Source organism: Ceratotherium simum, chromosome 2, assembly GCF_057802395.1.
Source record: "Ceratotherium simum simum isolate JZ-2026a chromosome 2, ASM5780239v1, whole genome shotgun sequence".
Lineage (NCBI taxonomy): Eukaryota > Metazoa > Chordata > Mammalia > Perissodactyla > Rhinocerotidae > Ceratotherium > Ceratotherium simum.
Window position 1 is genome coordinate 84,560,584 of NC_141901.1, and position 16,953 is coordinate 84,577,536.

The following is a 16,953-nucleotide window of genomic DNA, read 5'->3' on the forward strand; positions in this document are numbered from 1 at the left end:
AATAATAGTGAAGAACATTATTGTTGTAGGTTGAATTGTGTCCCCCAAAATGATATGTTCAAGTCCTAATCCCTGGTACCCATGAATGTGACCTTATTGGGAAATAGGGTCTTTATTGATGTAGTCAAGTTAAGATGGGTTGTACTAGATGGGGAGCAGGAGGAGTGTTCTAATCCAATGACTGGTGTCTTTATAAGAAGAAGGAAATTTGGACGTAGACAGAGAGAACACTATGTGACAATGGCAGCAGAGATTGGAGTAATACATCTTCAAGCCAAAGAACACCAAGGATTGCCAGCAACCCCAGAAGCTAGGGAGAGGCAAGGAAAGATCTTCTCCTAGAGCCTTCAGAGAGAGCACAGCCCTGCTGACATCTTGATTTTATTTCTAGCGTCAAGTACAGAGAGAATAAATTTCTATTTGTTTAAGCCACCCACTTTGCGGCACTTTGTTACGATAGCCCTAGGAAACTAGTACAAGTGCTGACCAATTCGTCCTAATTGACATTTATACAACACTCCACCCAACGACGACAGAAAACACTTTCTTTTCAAGTATAAGATATCAAGATATGGTCCATATTCTGGGCCATAAAACTAACCTCACTAAATATAAGTGTTCAAGTCATACAAAATATGTTCTCTGATCACAAAGGAAATAAATTATAAGTCAACGAGAAAGATAGTTATAAAATCTCCAAATAGTTGAAAACTAAATAACACACTTCCAAATAACCCACAGATCAAAGAAGACTGAGAGAAAATATTTGCAAATCATATATCTGATAAAGGTCTTTTATCTAGAATATATATAAGAACTCCCGAAACTCAGTGATGAGAAAATACATAGTCCAAGAAAATATGGCAAGAGATTTTAACAAGTCAACAAAATGAAAAGGCAACCTACTGAATGGGAGAAAGTGTTTGCAAACCACACATGTGATAAGAGCTTAATGTCTAAAATATATAAGGAATTCCTACACTTAATAGCAAAAATACAAATAATCCAGTTTAAAAAATGGGCAAAGGACTTGAAGAGATATTTTTCCAAAAAAGATATTCAAATGGCTTTTCCAAAAAAGATATTCAAATGGCCAACAAGTACATTAAAAGGTGCTCTACATCACTAATCATTAGGGAAATGCAAATCGAAACCAAAATGAGATATCACTTCCCACCAGTTAGGATGGCTATTATCAAAAAGGCAAGAGACAACAAGTGCTGGCGGGGATGTGGAGAAAAGAGAACCCTTGTGCACCGTTGGTGGGAATGTAAAATGGTACAGCCACCACAGAAAACAGTATAGAGTTTCCTCAAAAAGTTAGAAATAGAATTATCATATGATCCAGCAATCCCACTTCTGGGTATGTATCCAAAGTAAACAAAATCACTATCCTGAAGAGATAGCTGCACTCCTCATGTTTATTGCAGCATTATTTACAATAGCCAAAATGTGGAAACAACCTAAGAGTCCAACGACAGATGAATGAATAAAGAAAATGTGAAATATATATATACTACTCAGCCATGAAAAATAAGGAAATCCTGCCATTTGTGACAACATGGATGGACCCTGAGGGCCTTATGCCAAGTGAAATGTCAGACAAAGAAATACAAATACTGTATGGATCACTTATACATGGAATATGGAAAAAACAAACTCATAGAAACACAGAATAGATTAGTGGTTGCCGGGGGGTGGGGAGGGAGGGAATGGGTGACGATGGTCAAAAGGTACAAACCCCAGTTATAAGACAAATAAGTCCTGGAGATGTAATGTACAGCATGGTGGCTATAGTTAACAATGGTGTATTTTATGTTCAAAAGCTGCCAAGAGAATAAATCTTAAAAGTTCTCATCACCAGGGCCGGCCCCGTGGCTTAGCGGTTGAGTGCGTGCGCTCCGCTGCCGGCGGCCCGGGTTCAGATCCCGGGTGCGCACAGAGGCACCACTCCTCCGGCTGTGCTGAGGCCGCGTCCCACATACAGCAACTGGAAGGATGTGCAGCTATGACAGACAGCTATGTACTGGGGCTTTGGGGGAAAAATAAATAAATAAAATCTTTAAAAAAAAAAAAAAAAGTTCTCATCACCACAAATCTGTAACTATATGTGGTGATGGATGTTAATTAAACTTATTGTGGTAATCATTTCACAATATATACATTTATCAGATCATTATGCTGTACACCTTAAACTTATACAACATTATATGTCAATTATATCACAATAAAACTGGGGGGAAAAGATTTTAATAGACACTTCAACGAAGAAGATATATAAATGGCAAGTAAGCACGTGAAAAGATATTCAACATCATTAGTCATTAGAGAAATGCAAATTAAAATGACAATGAGGGGCAGTTAGTGGTTAAGTTCGGGACTCACTGCTTCACTGGCCAGGGTTCATGGGTCCAGATTCTGGGCTCAGACCTACACCACTCGTCAGCCATGCTGGGCAGCAACCCACATACAAAACAGAGAAAGAGTGGCACAGATGTTAGCTTAGGGCTGATCTTCCTCACCAAAAAAAAAAAAAAAAGACAATGAAATACCACTACATTAGAATAGCTAAAAATTAAAACACTGACATGCCAAGAGATGGTGAGGATATGAAGTAACTGGAACTCTTATATGCTGCTGGTGAGAATATTAAATGGTACAACCACTTTGGAAACAGTTTGGTAGTTTCCTTAAAAGTTAAGCATATACCTACTCTGTAATCTAGCCAGTCCACTCCTAGTTATTTACCCAACAGAAATTAAAGTCTATGTCTATATGCAAAGACTCGTGCAAAAATGTTCATAATACCTTTATTCGTCATGGGCAAAATCTCAAACAACCCAAACACCCATCAACAGGTGAATGGATAAACAAAATGTGGAATAACCATGCAATGGAAGACTACTAAGCAATGAAAAGAATAAACTGATGATACACATGATAACATGGATGAATCTCAAAATAATTATCCTGAGTGATAATAGCCAGCCAAAAAAAAGTACATACTATGATTCTGTTTATATAAAAGTCCAGAAAATGCAAACCAATCTATAGTGACAGAGAACAGATGGGGACAAGGGTGAGGGGAGAGGCAGAGAGGAGGTGGGAGGTATTATAAAAGGACATGAGGAAACTTTTGGGGGTTACAAATTTGTTTATTGTCTTGATCATGGTCATGATTTCACAGGTGTAATATGTTGAAAGTTATTAAATTATATACTTCAAATATGTATAGTTGATTGTATGCCAGTTATACTTCAATAAGGCTGTTTTAAAAAAAAAAAAAAGACACCAAGAAAAACAGTGAGTCACAGATCACAGTCACAAATGACTGAGTCAAAACCTGATCAGATATGAGGTGGAAGACTCATAAATTCCTGCTGCTTAGGACCTACACGCGGACACCAGCCGCCATGAAATGCACTTCTCTGTTCTTATTAGCTCCCTTTCTTCCTCACAGCTACATGTAACCTTATAATAAAGCTTTCTCCGTCATCTAGAGTTAACCTGATTGACTCTCTGTTTCTTAAAACCCAACATCCAAACTAAAAAGGTCCTTAATGTGCAACTAGAAGGTCAAGCCAGGTGGGCAGATAGTAAGAGGTAGGATTTACATGGTTGATTTAAAAGGATTCAAGTTTCTAAGCTAAATGAATTGCTGTCGAAAAAGCCAAGAACTTGCAAATATGAACAAGGAAAGTACTGTTATATGGCATTATTATTATTATTATGTTTATTGAACTATTGTAGATCTCTGAAGAATCAGCGAGAACTAGAAAGGGGTCAGAAGATAAAAGACAGGGAAATAACCTCTTAATTTCCCAAATTGAAGAGGATAGATTCCACAACTTTCAAATCATGAGTCTGATGTCAATTCCAGGAAGAATTCTGGAAGACACAAAATAAAGAAGCATTGTGAGTGCATTAAAAGGAAAGCAGCTGTAGCTAAAAGCCAGTATGGAGCCAATTATAGCAAGTCATACTATTCTGAAATCATTTTCTTTATGACAGAATTTACATTCTGGAGGATCAGCAAAGTGTTTTTCTCTGCAATTAAGTGTTGGTTTTTCTCAAGAATTCTGTCTTTGGCACGGAGTTCCTAATTTGGTAAGATGTAAACCTGGAGCTTCTAAGAAGAAATATGTTGGGAGATCCTGCCTGGGAGTGAAGAAAACACCAAGGAAAACAGAGCTAAGCAGTGAAGACAGACAGAGTTCAGAGGATATTTGATTCCCTGGCTCCCCAGCTCTACCTAGAGGTGGACCTACCTCGGACTTCAGTTGTTAGTCAGTATCCCCATCCTCTTGACACCGGGTCAACACAAGGTTGACATGAGGGAAGCCACTGTAGAAAAGAAACCCTATGGTAACTTTGAATGACCTCTGACAAACTAACCCAGCTGGATATGCACCCTCCAGGAGATCTCACTGCTCTGTAGATTTTACTACCCCTGCTTGTGCATGTACCTCCCAGCTGCGATAAGATGATGACTTTGTTCTTTTGAGTTCCTTAGGAATGTGATGACCCCCGAACAGAGAGTCTATGCTGATAGCCATCGTCAATGAAAACTGAAAGATCTGGTGTGGCACTCCCAGTCTGTAACACCAGAGGGTCAACATTCCTAACCCCCTCCCCTATAACCCACTGGCCTATATAACTACTGTAAGATTTTGTGCCCCCTTAAGATGGTTCTTTGGGACATTAGTCGGCCATCTTCCCCCTTGCTAGCAAGCTGTAATAAACTGCCCTTTCTTTTCCATCATCTTGCCTCTTGATGATTGGCTTTTGTCTCACGGCGAGCAGATCGTGCCCTTTGTGCGGTATCACTCTTACTTACTTACTTTATTTATTTATTCATTCGTATATTTACTCATTTTAATAAACTGACTTGAGCTAGATCTTTTGTAATTCGTGACCACGAGTCCTTACCCATACAAACATTCAGCATAATGCCTCGTTAAAAGTGATCCCTCTGCACTTCATTTTATCAGACTTGATCAGGAGCACTGTGAAGCATTTTGGTCACTAACTTTTTTAAAGTACATTGTGAAGTTGCATTTCATCCAAAACGGGATGACCAGGATGGTGAAGAATCTTGAAATAAAGCTAGATAAGAAGAAACTGAAGATGTTTACCCTGAGGAAGAGAAGACACATGGCTGCCTTCAAATATTTGAGAGGATCTCATGTATAAAAGCGAATAGATTTGTTCTGGAGTGCTAAAAAGTAAAATTTAAAGGAAGGCACATTGTAGCTTATCTGTGCTCATTTTTGTGCTCAACTCGTTTTTACTCATCTGTGAAGAATGCTGAAGAGAATGTACGTCAATCCTTTCCAACAGTAAGACTCTATGATATACTCAATATATTGTATTATATATTCCTCTGATTACTTTTACGAGTAAGAATAGCCCTGGACAAATTTCAGCAGATATTTACTGAGTGTTCCCTGTGTTCCAGGAACCATGTGTCTTTATACATATTCCTTACATCCTCCATCCCTGATAATAGGGCATCTCTGCAAGACTAGAACTATTTCAGTGCTACCATTCTTTCATACAATTCATAAAGATGCACTGGGGGCCCGGCCCTGTGGCGTAGCGGTTAAGTGTGCACACTCCACTGCTGGCGGCCCAGGTTCGTATCCTGGGCGCACACCGATGCACCGCTTGTCAGGCCATGCTGTGGCGGCGTCCCATATAAAGTGGAGGAAGATGGACACAGACGTTAGCCCAGGGCCAGTCTTCCTCAGCAAAAAGAGGAGGATTGGCATGGATGTTAGCTCAGGGTTGATCTTCCTCACAGAAAAAAAAAGATGCACCAGGGTTCACCAGTTTGGATCCTGGGTGCGGACCTACGCACAGCTCATCAAGCCATGCTGAGGCGGCGTCCCACATAGAGCAACCAGCTAGTGATGTGTGAAATGGGAAATAAAGTAATTTAGCAAATGCTCTATCTCTACAACACCTGGCTAAGAGGTCAAGAACTCACCTTCTATTTCTCTAGGACAATAAACCTCACAGATCTCGCTTAGAGGTTTGCCCTTTGCAATAAAATATGACAGAAGAGGGAAATTAAAATGCATCTATTTAACATCTACAAAAATATTAAGCCAAAAATGTTTGTTTTACAGTTGGTTTTGAGTTTTGGTTTTTAGGTTACTTCTCTTTCAACAACTCTACCTTTTTCTTTTGCAATTAATTCTTGAATATATACAACACCCAAAGCAATCAGAAAGAGAACCTGCACATGACAATTCAGGGATGAAATTAGCTCTCCTGCAAACCACCTACATGAATTCCAGTTCTGTATCTTTCCCTGAACGGCCCACTAGGTCCTCAAACTCAGCATATCCAAAATTGAATTCATTCTCTCGTCCCTAAAACTAGCTTTCCTTCTTTGCTTTCTTCTTTTATCAGCAGTAGATAATAAGGTTAGAAAAGCAGTTCCTAATCTTTCGTGGTTCACGGCACCCTTAGTGTCTTGTTAGTTTTTTCACAGTGCCCCTAGACCAAAAGAAATGAAATTTATTAAGTAGTTAGTTCCAAGCAACTTTGTAAGTATGTATGTCCTAACAACTTAGTTACATTTGAAAAATAATACACATAAGTTTTTTAAATAATATTTTATTTAATTCTTAAATAACCACAATTACTTAATAACAGGATATAAGGCGCCTGTCGGGCACTGCACAACTTCTACAACCTTGGAATCAGATTGGACACCACTATCCTCACATCCTGTTCTACATTGATTTCCACACAGTACTTGCTTTTTATCACAGCAACCACTAAAAACCCAGCTTTGCAAAAATACGATGGCTTCAAAAGGAATGTATCATTATGGTGTTGACATCATGGCCTACATCACGCTAGTAGTTTATGCAATGTCCAATGGTCATAGTGTATAACTACATTTCCCTCGAAAATTTAAAATATCCCACAACACCTGCTGTGAATTCTCCGTGGTGTCCCAGGGTACTTCAGCCACAGTTTGGGAACCGCAGGGTTAGAATGATAGTTTGGAAGATGTGGTAAATCATTGCAGTAATGGATCCCATGAATCATGTCTCCCTGTACTCACGCATTCAGTCAATGTGACTTGCTTTGGGCAATGGGACATTAGCAAATGTGACACGGGAAGAGGCTTAAAAAGTATGTACACTTTGGCATTTGCTTGCTTTTGCTGCTGGAAACCCTTCTGCCACCATATGACACACCCAGGGTAGCCCACTGAGGGATGAAAGTCTTCGTGGAGAGAGGCCTCAGTCATCCCAGCCATCCCAGATATGTGAGTGAGGCCAACCTAGACCATCTAACTCCAGCCCAGCTGACCCAGACCAAAGAGCTGACCACTGACCCACAGAATCATAAAAACATAACGAAACTTTTTTTATTTTAAACCACTATGTTTTAGGTGTGTCTTTAGGCAGCCAAGCTAACTGATAGAATGTTAAAGCAATTGTGCTTTATACTTTAGGCAATGGAAAACCAATAAAAGAATTCATTTCTTAATTAAGTTGAATATAGTTATTAAATGCATGAATGCATGATCATTCAATTGTCCCCTTGAAATTCTCTTAGAGCTTGTGATTTCCAGTCTTATAGCCTCAGGAACAGATCCTGAACTTCATAAACATTTCATTGTGAACAAGATTAGAAAATTCACTTCATTTATTTGAACCACAGTTCCTAAAATTATGAAGTAAATGATCATTAATCCATAAAGAAGCCTGTTTGTAAAGGAAAATGTGAATTTTAACTTGGTTGTCAAAAAGGTGAATACAAATCTTGTTGCAACGTGCAAGAATTGCACATTAACCAGAGGTCAGATAGCTGACCACTGTAACCACAGTGGCCAAAACCCAGCAGCAAACTCAGAAACAAATGGAAATGGCCTCACAGCGGCAGAGATGTGTCTGCCAAAAGATGCTGAATCTTGATGCTAATCAGGGCCATTCCTAACCAAATGCTAATATAATATAGCAGGGTCTCGAAAGAACCAGAGCACACAGATTGTCAGATGAAACAGTTTTCAACAGGGGAAGGAGGCCAACAATCATAAAAACACAGGCATGACCTTGAAAGTACAACCGGGGACTGCTCTTCAGGACAACATGCTATAATGAGCTCAGAGAACATCACCATTCCACAGCACAGTAAAATATGTTCTTTCTAAGGATGAGACTGAGTCATCAAGAAAATACTGAATGTTTGTTGAAATAAATTGAGAACCCTTCAGTAAGATTTCCATTAAAAATGATTAAGAAAGATAGTATAGGCTCTTAAAGTAGTAAATGCTAGCTATCTAGAAACTTGACTTATGTGGAAAATTCCATTTCCCAGGAGCCATTGCAAATGATGATGATTTTGGCATCTCCATGAATTAGAGGTAACTGTGCACCAGCTTGCCCTGAGCTTGGTATTGTCTGCAGTTTTATTCTCTTGAATGGGAGGTCTCCCAACCCTCAACAGCCCCAGCATGACTGAGCACTGGTTCTCCTCAGACAGCAGCTCCAGCTTCCTGGAAGGAGACCAAATGGGGCAGTGGAGGGACAAGATGACTATTACCTCATTTGGGCCCATAGGGGAGCTCCTTTCTGACCAGGTGAGGCTCTGCAGAGAAGGTAGGGGGTGGAGTCAGTAGCCAGGATCATCAGAGGGCCTGGTCCTGTGAGGGCTGTCCGTGTAAAGGAGTTGTCCAGCTACGATAAACTGGCCCAATTCCAGGTCTCCTACCAGTGACCAAGACCCTGCTCATGCCTGCAGGGAAACTGCCAGAGAGACAGAACAATAAGGGAAAGCACACACCAGCCACCACAAACATAGCAAACACAGCCACAAATACAGCCTATACAGAGGCAAAAACGTAATTAACTTGTTTTTACGTGGTTGCAGAAGCTTGAGAAAATATAGATGAGGTAAAAAAGAGAGAGGAGAAGAGTAAACTATATAAATACACATTAAGTGTGTTCATATGCAAAATGTTATATTAGAATTTTCTTTGTTTACCAATGTATACATCAACGGGATCATTTTGAATTTCTGCATCATATTCAATTTTATGGACATATCTTTTTAATCGATCCCATGTTTTCGGATATCCAAATTCTATTTGCTGTTCTTGTTGTCATTTCTTGGGGTGTCAGGAAGCCCCAGTTCAATACGAACTGAGCAACAGAGAGGAATTAGATGGAAATCAAACTACCAGACTTATTTTTGATAAAAGTTGGATGGAGGTCACGGATCAGATGTGCAGCCCAATGGGATCCCTCACACGGTACCTGGATTAAACAGAGTTCCCCAGACAGGCACAGGCAGGGCTGGGGAACTGCAGGCCCCCTCAGCACAGGGAGGCCTTCCCCGTGGAAGCTCCACGAGGAGAGCACATGCTCTCTGCAGGCAGGCAGATCCCAAAGCTCAAGAGTAGAGGAAGCAGAGCCCTGACTCCCCAAACGAACAGGTACTCCTTTCCCCCTGGAGAGGAGTGTGTGGTGGGAGAAGGACCGCAGAAACTAGGCAACAGCAGGTTATCCGCCCAATCGTATTTTATAAGCAAGGCTGCAGTGAAAATGCTTAAATTTACACCTGTCTGCATTTGCCCTATTATTTTCTTAGAACAAATTTCTAGAAGAAGGCTTCCTAAGTCAAAGCTGAAAGCATTCCTAAATCTTTTCGCACATACTCTCAAACTGCAGACAAAGACTGTACAGATTTCCACTCCCAACAGCAATGAGTGAAAGTGCCCATTTCTGCACAACCTTTGTTACGTGATAGGGTAAAATGACGTCATTATTGTTTTAGTTCGCATTTCTTTACTAGTGGGGTTAAAATTTTTCCATATATTTATTGGCCATTTTTATTTCTTCTTTTCTGACTCCTTTGATATGCCTTTTGCCTATTTCTCTAGTGAGACTTTCATCATATTCTTATTCTTTTGTAAGATGCAAAAATATTTAAGCAAGTCACTCTTCTTAATTTTAGAATTGTGATGCATTGAGATGCAGTTAGAATTATAACCTAACAAAGCATGACACTGATATTGAGAGTGATCATTTCCATATTTATTAAAACCTTTACTTATACCAAAGCAAGAACCTATTTGAAGAAGAAACAAGTTTTTGGAAAAGGTCAATATCTACAGCCCACAGAAGTGCTTAGACTTATTATCTTCTGATATTTTTTATGCACTGACATTTTTATTCCAAGTTTTAAGATACTTAATTATTATTGATCTAGAAATTTATGATAAGAAAAAAATCTTACAGATGTACTTTATTTTAAGCATATTCAGTACATGGAAATCTGAAATATTGGAGGAAAAAAACTCAGAGTAATTTCTTGTTCTCTTTATTAAAAGATTGCCATCAGTAACTTCAGGTATAAACTACTAACTAAGGCAAGGTGCACTGTTTAAATGATTGAACTCACACAGACATTATAAAATAAACAGCCAGAATTTGCCAAGGATAGCTACTTCATAGTTTTAGGTATTACAATTGACCACTGACAGACAGAATACTCTTTAAAGAAATTTACATGGAACATTCAGTATTTTTGTAAGAGGTTTTAAAGTAATGGATGTCAAATAAATGCTAGTAAACAAGGCCTTGACAAAAATGTCCTTAGTCATTCTTTCTATTAAAAGAATTTCCATTCTTAACAGAAACATATACACTTTGAAATCCACCAAATCACAAAATTTCAGAATTCTAGAATTCTTACTGTTATGCATTGTCCCAAAACCTTCCCTCTATTGTCTTTATATTTTTCCATAAAGTATAACAATGCCTGTTAGAGACTTCGTCATTCATCACCACTCATTAATTCAACAAACATTTTTGAGAACCTGCTAACAAACATTCTTAAGAACTTAGTCAGTGCTACATTAGGAGCTAAGGATATAAAGACAAGTAAAACAGCTCCTACCCTCAAGGAAAACATGGTCTAAAGTCTAAGGTCCCACAGGGGAGATAGTCTATAGCTGACATAGTGTGGGAGGTAGGCGGGTAACAGGAAATGGAATTCCTTGCGGTATAACCAAACACTGACTGCTAAGACAGCCCAAGGGAGCAGCCACTACCTGAGGCTGAGGGAATCAGATGAGGCTTCCAGGAGGAAGGGTGATGAGTCACTGAATCCTGGAGAAGGATCAGGTTCTAGCCAGGGGAAGAAAAAAAGCTAATTCAGTCATGTGTAAAAGCACAGAGGCAGGAAGGGTCACAAAGTAGAGAACTACTACAAGGAGTTCAGTTTAGCTGAAGCATAGAGTTGGGGTGGGGACGGACCACGGTGACAGACTGCACTATAGAAGGAATATGACATCTTTACATCTCAGTGAATGCTGACAAAAATTGGTGAGGAAAGGTCTATTCTTACCCTCCTCTCCCATTTCACAGTTAAAGAAACAGAAGCCCAGTGAGATTAAGTGTCTTGTCCAAGGTCATATATTTTGCAAGTAGCTAAGATAAAAATCCAACTTAGAAATTCTGATTTCAGAGACTAGGCTTATCTGCTGATCATGAACGGATTTTATGCTATGCCTTGGAGTTTGAACTTTACCTTGAAGGCCTTGGGAGGCCTAGATGGATTTTAGACAGAATGACATGATTAGTTTTGCCTTTCAAAATGATGGCCCAAGTTACTGAGGGGAGGAAGTCAGGCTAGACATGAGATGGAACTACTCCGGACAGTTCTGCATGTTGTACACTGCACAACTCTAGGGAGGGCCATTAAATTTGGTCTGTGAATGGCCTCCCCTGGAGTTGTGCAGTGCACAACCTACATGGTCATATTTAATGTAACTGCAAGTTAGGAGACCATTACAGTAATCCAGACATAAAATGTTTTTTGTTTTTTTTTTTAAAGATTTTATTTATTTATTTTTCCCCCAAAGCCCCAGTACATAGTTGTCTGTCATAGCTGCACATCCCTCCAGTTGCTGCATGCGGGACGCGGCCCCAGCATGGCCGGAGGAGCGGTGCCTCGGTGCGCACCCGGGATCCGAACCCGGGCCGCCGGCAGCGGAGAGCACGCACTTAACCGCTAAGCCACGGGGCCAGCCCCAGACATAAAATGTTTGAAGGGTTGAACTGAAGAAGGGCAAAGGCAGAGAAGAGAAGGGATCATAATGCAGAGATATTAATGATATAGAATCAACAGGAATTGATGGCTGATTGGATGAAGACAATGATGCAGAGAGTGCATAGAGAAAGTGGTTTTATTTTGTGTCAGTCTGGCTAAATTGGGATTACATTTTAGAATCCCCTTTGCTATTTGGTTCTGGGTTAAATTGGGCCAAAAGGGAAACTTGCACAATATTTGGAAAGTGAAGTGAAGCAGCAGCCATTATACTCTGAAGATCGTCATGGTTAGAGGTGAGGAGAGATAGACCCAGAGATGCCAGCAGATGCCAGTCTGTCCTGGCTCTTCTTCCCTACTCTGCACCATCTTCCGCCTCCGCGTCCAGCTGTTCTTCCCGTCCGCCTGCCCCTCTGACCAGCATCGCCCCATGACCACACACCTGACTGCAAACTCACAAAGGCAACAGCTAAGACCAGGTCACAGCCTTCCACAGACCTCTACACCAGCGTTAGTTAGTTCGCAATCTGGGGAGCTTCCTGGGTGTAATCTGAAACCAGCCCCATACAAGGAGGGCAGGGAGAGGCAAGAAAAAGGCAGACCACTCCAGATTGGGAGGTGGCAGGTTCAATAAGCAAGGGAACTTACTTACAAGGCTTGTCTTGGGCAGCAGCAAGACAGTAGATCTCTGCACCCGCCCACCACATCTTAGAAGTTTATACAGAGGGCTTAACTGGGTTCAGTCATGTATACCGACCAGATGGTCTCAAAACCACATTACTATCTCAAGGCTGTGTCCTTGGGAACCATAGGCAGAGCATACATTCCAAGGACAGGGAAGGGGGTGAGAAGCCTCCGATTGCCCAGGTCCAGCTCAAGGGTCAACCGGTGGTCACATCCTCTCGATGACATCCTCCAACAACCAACACCCTTTGCAATTCCTCTCAGCAGATTCCCTTCAAGCTCTGACTTGTCCACCATGCCGGGTCTTTCAGGAGGGCTACTTAGTGACTTCCCTGAAGTGCCAGCTCTTCTTCTGGACCCCTCCTTCCCCAGCTTCAGTTCCTGACCCCGGCAGGCTGTTTTTGTAGATATTGAACAGATGAGTCTAAAATTCGTACAGAACCACAAAGGTCCTATAACAGTCAAAACAGCTTTGAAAAACAACAAAGTTGGAGGACTTGCAGCATGTGATTTCAAGACTTGTTATACAGGAATCTATAACAGAGCTGTAAAGCTGCCCCAAATTATACAGGGGCAAAACATTTGGTTCAACTGCTGCCCAGAATAACTTGGAAAGCAGGCCACATGCCTCCTGGGACCGTAGACCCCGGGGAAGTGGTTGGCAAGAGAATAACTGCAGGCTCACTTTTACTTTGTGCTTCAGGCGAAGCATGACAAGAGGTGAGCTCAGGAAATCACTGGCTAGTTTGCAGGCAGAAATTGAGGATTCAGAAATTGGGGGCCTGAGTAGGAAAGCTGTACAAAATCTATTAGATCCCAAATTTTAAAAGACAATTTTGGAAAAAGATTGAACGGAAAAACCCGCAAAAACCCAGCTTTGCTGCTGCCACTGGGCCAATGAAAGTTACATGTGGTGGGGTTTGAGGGTGATGGCCCTGGCTGAAGGGGTTGAGACAGTGTCTCCTGCTGTTCCCGCCATCACTGTGAGGCCGCCGTCTGCTCACTGTCATGAGAGGAAACACAGCCCTGACACAAAAAAATTTGGGTCTCATTGTCATGAGAGGAAACACAGCTCTGACACAAAGAAATTTGGGTCAGAGAAAAAGTATTCAAAGGCCATGCCAGTCCTCCGGGAACTGCGGGCAGTGAGGCTGCCTCAGCCTCCCCAAGTGCCCAGCGACAAGGTGGACGGGAGAAGGTCCTTGCTTCAGCCTGGAGATCTTCGTATCCAGATAAACTCCGTGCCTAAAGGATGTGCTGAAAATCCAAGTTCCAGAAATATACAGAATTTCTCTTGTAACTGGGCTTCTAACAACGTTTATGTAGGCAAACAAAAGCATTGTAAATCAGACTTTACTGAGAGAAAGTTGCTCAAAGAGTCAGTATGCTTGGTTACTGGTATTCTTAGCAGGATCTTCTGTTCTCTTTCATTCTCAGTAACTTTATTACAGCTTAATCTTTTTAAATCCTACTTTGGGTCATTCAAGCTTCTGGGAAGTACTTTGGATTATTGGAATTACAGACTTCATTCTGAAATTCCTTTTCATAGGCTCAAAATACCTTAGTTTATTGGTGCCTTCTTTCATCATACCTTTTAAATCCAAGTGTTACTGGTACATGCTCTTAGAAGAATTACATCAGTATTATTGAATTTTGTTCCCATACAAGTTTGGTTTCATTACCTTATTAGCTATGGGAAGTTTGGTAATACAATTAGAAGGTGCTTAGGATATTATTGGTTTTATTCTACTTCATTTTAAAGCTTTTGGATTTTTTTGGATATCTGAGAACTTTCAGACACATATTTTGTGAATATATTTCACAGGACCAAGTTACTGAGTGACTTGTTCAGATGTGCATGATATTTGTTCACTATGTTCAGCTGAATTCAGAAGATTATTCTTCTTATCTCTCACTGTATATTTTCCAAAGAGCGCATTATCTTATGGTTTTACAGAGAGAAAACAGGTCCACTGTGCAGAACTCTGATTTCAGACCATATAAACAAACAGAAAGATGGGGCTACTTCATCACACCTGCAAATATAACTAAGTCCTATAAATTATTAAGACCACAAACATTGATTTTGCTTGGTTACAAGGACAATTGCTAACGGCATTAGGATAGATTTCAGCGTTAAAAATTAAGAAAAATGTTTCCAAACATTTCTAGAATATTAGAATAAGATTTAAGTGTGTATTTCAATTTTTTAAAAAATTAAATAAGTGGGGCCAGCCCCGTGGCTTAGCGGTTAAGTGCGCACACTCCGCTACTGGCGGCCCGGGTTTGGATCCTGGGCACGCACCAACACACCGCTTCTCCGGCCATGCTGAGGCCATGTCCCACGTACAGCAACTAGAAGGATGTGCAACTATGACATACAACTATCTACTGGGGCTTTGGGGAAAAAAAGGAGGAGGATTGGCAATAGATGTTAGCTCAGTGCCGGTCTTCCTCAGCAAAAAGAGGAGGATTAGCACAGATGTTAGCTCAGGGCTGATCTTCCTCACAAAAAAAAAAAAAAATTAAATAAGTGAAAGAACACTGTTTTTAAAAATATTTAAGTAATGTTCAATCTAATGTGTATGTCAACATTATTTTATTCTAATTACTCAACAGATGATTGCAGCATAAAATGTGTTTTCTTGTAACGTTACCAAAAATAGCAATGGATAACTAACTAGAACTAGAGGTTTTAGACAAATTTGGGTATTCTTTTCTTACATTGTTTCAGAACAAAGAATATTTTTCATAATATTTTAAGATATATCTTATCGAAAATCTAAAAAATTCTTAAAATTTGCATAAAATTTGTTTTTAAATGAAAGACCTGAAACTGTGAAAGTTCTAGAAGAAAACATAGGCAGTACGCTCTTCGACATCGGTCTTAGCAACATCTTTTCAAACACCACATCTGACCGGGCAAGAGAAACAATAGAAAAAATAAACAAATGGGACTACATCAAACTAAAAAGCTTCTGCACAGCAAAGGAAACCATCAACAAAACGAAAAGACAACCTAACAATTGGGAGAAGATATTTGCAAACCATACATCTGATAAGGGCTTAATCTCCAAAATATATAAAGAACTCATGCATCTCAACAACAAAAAAACTAACAACCCAATTAAAAAATGGGCAAAAGACCTGAACAGACATTTCTCCAAAGAAGATATACAGATGGCCAACAGACACATGAAAAGTTGTTCAAAATCACTAACTATTAGGGAAATGCAAATCAAAACTACAATGAGATATCACCTCACGCCCATCAGAATGGCTATAATTAACAAGACAGGAAACAACATGTGTTGGAGAGGATGTGGGGAGAAGGGAACTCTCATACACTGCTGGTGGGAGTGCAAACTGGTGCAGCCACTATGGAAAACAGTATGGAGATTCCTCAAAAAATCAACGATAGAACTACCATATGATCCAGCTATTCCACTGTTGGGTATTTATCCAAAGAACTTGAAAACACCAATTTGCAAAGGTACATGCACCCCTGTGTTCATTGCAGCGTTATTCACAATAGCCAAGACTTGGAAGCAACCTAAGTGCCCATCAAGGGACGAATGGATAAAGAAGCTGTGGTATATATACACAATGGAATACTACTCAGCCATAAGAAACGATGAAATCCAGCCATTTGTGACAACATGGATGGACATTGAGGGTATAATGCAAAGTGAAATAAGTCAGAGGGAGAAGGTCAAATACCGTATGATTTCCTTCATTAAGTAGTAGATAATAACAACAATAAACAAACACATAGGGACAGAGATTGGATTGGTGGTTACCAGAGGGGAAGGGGAGGGAGGAGGGTGAAAGGGATAATTCGGTACATGTGTGTGGTGATGGGTTGTAATTAGTATTTTGGTGGTGAACATGATGTAGTCCATGCAGAAATAGAAGTACAATGATGTACACCTGAAATTTTTACAATGTTATAAACCAATGTTACTGCAATAAACAAAAAATTTAAAAAAAAATAAAATAAAAAAAAATAGAACTCTAAAAAAAAAATAAAAAATAAAAATAATAAAAATAAAAAAAATTAAAAATTCTTAAAATTTGCATAAAATTTGTTTTTAAATGAAAGTTCTATATGCTATATTTTACCTGTAACAATCAGATTTTCTAAGTGAATGTTAATTTACTGAGGATGATATATTTTAATATTGTATTACT

General features: G+C 39.9%; 1 pseudogene; it reads left to right on the forward strand.

Moving 5' to 3' along the window:
* Positions 1-8,479: 8,479 nt before the first annotated feature.
* On the forward strand, positions 8,480-14,810 carry LOC101398114 (E3 ubiquitin-protein ligase RNFT1 pseudogene; annotated as a pseudogene).
* Positions 14,811-16,953: the final 2,143 nt, after the last annotated feature.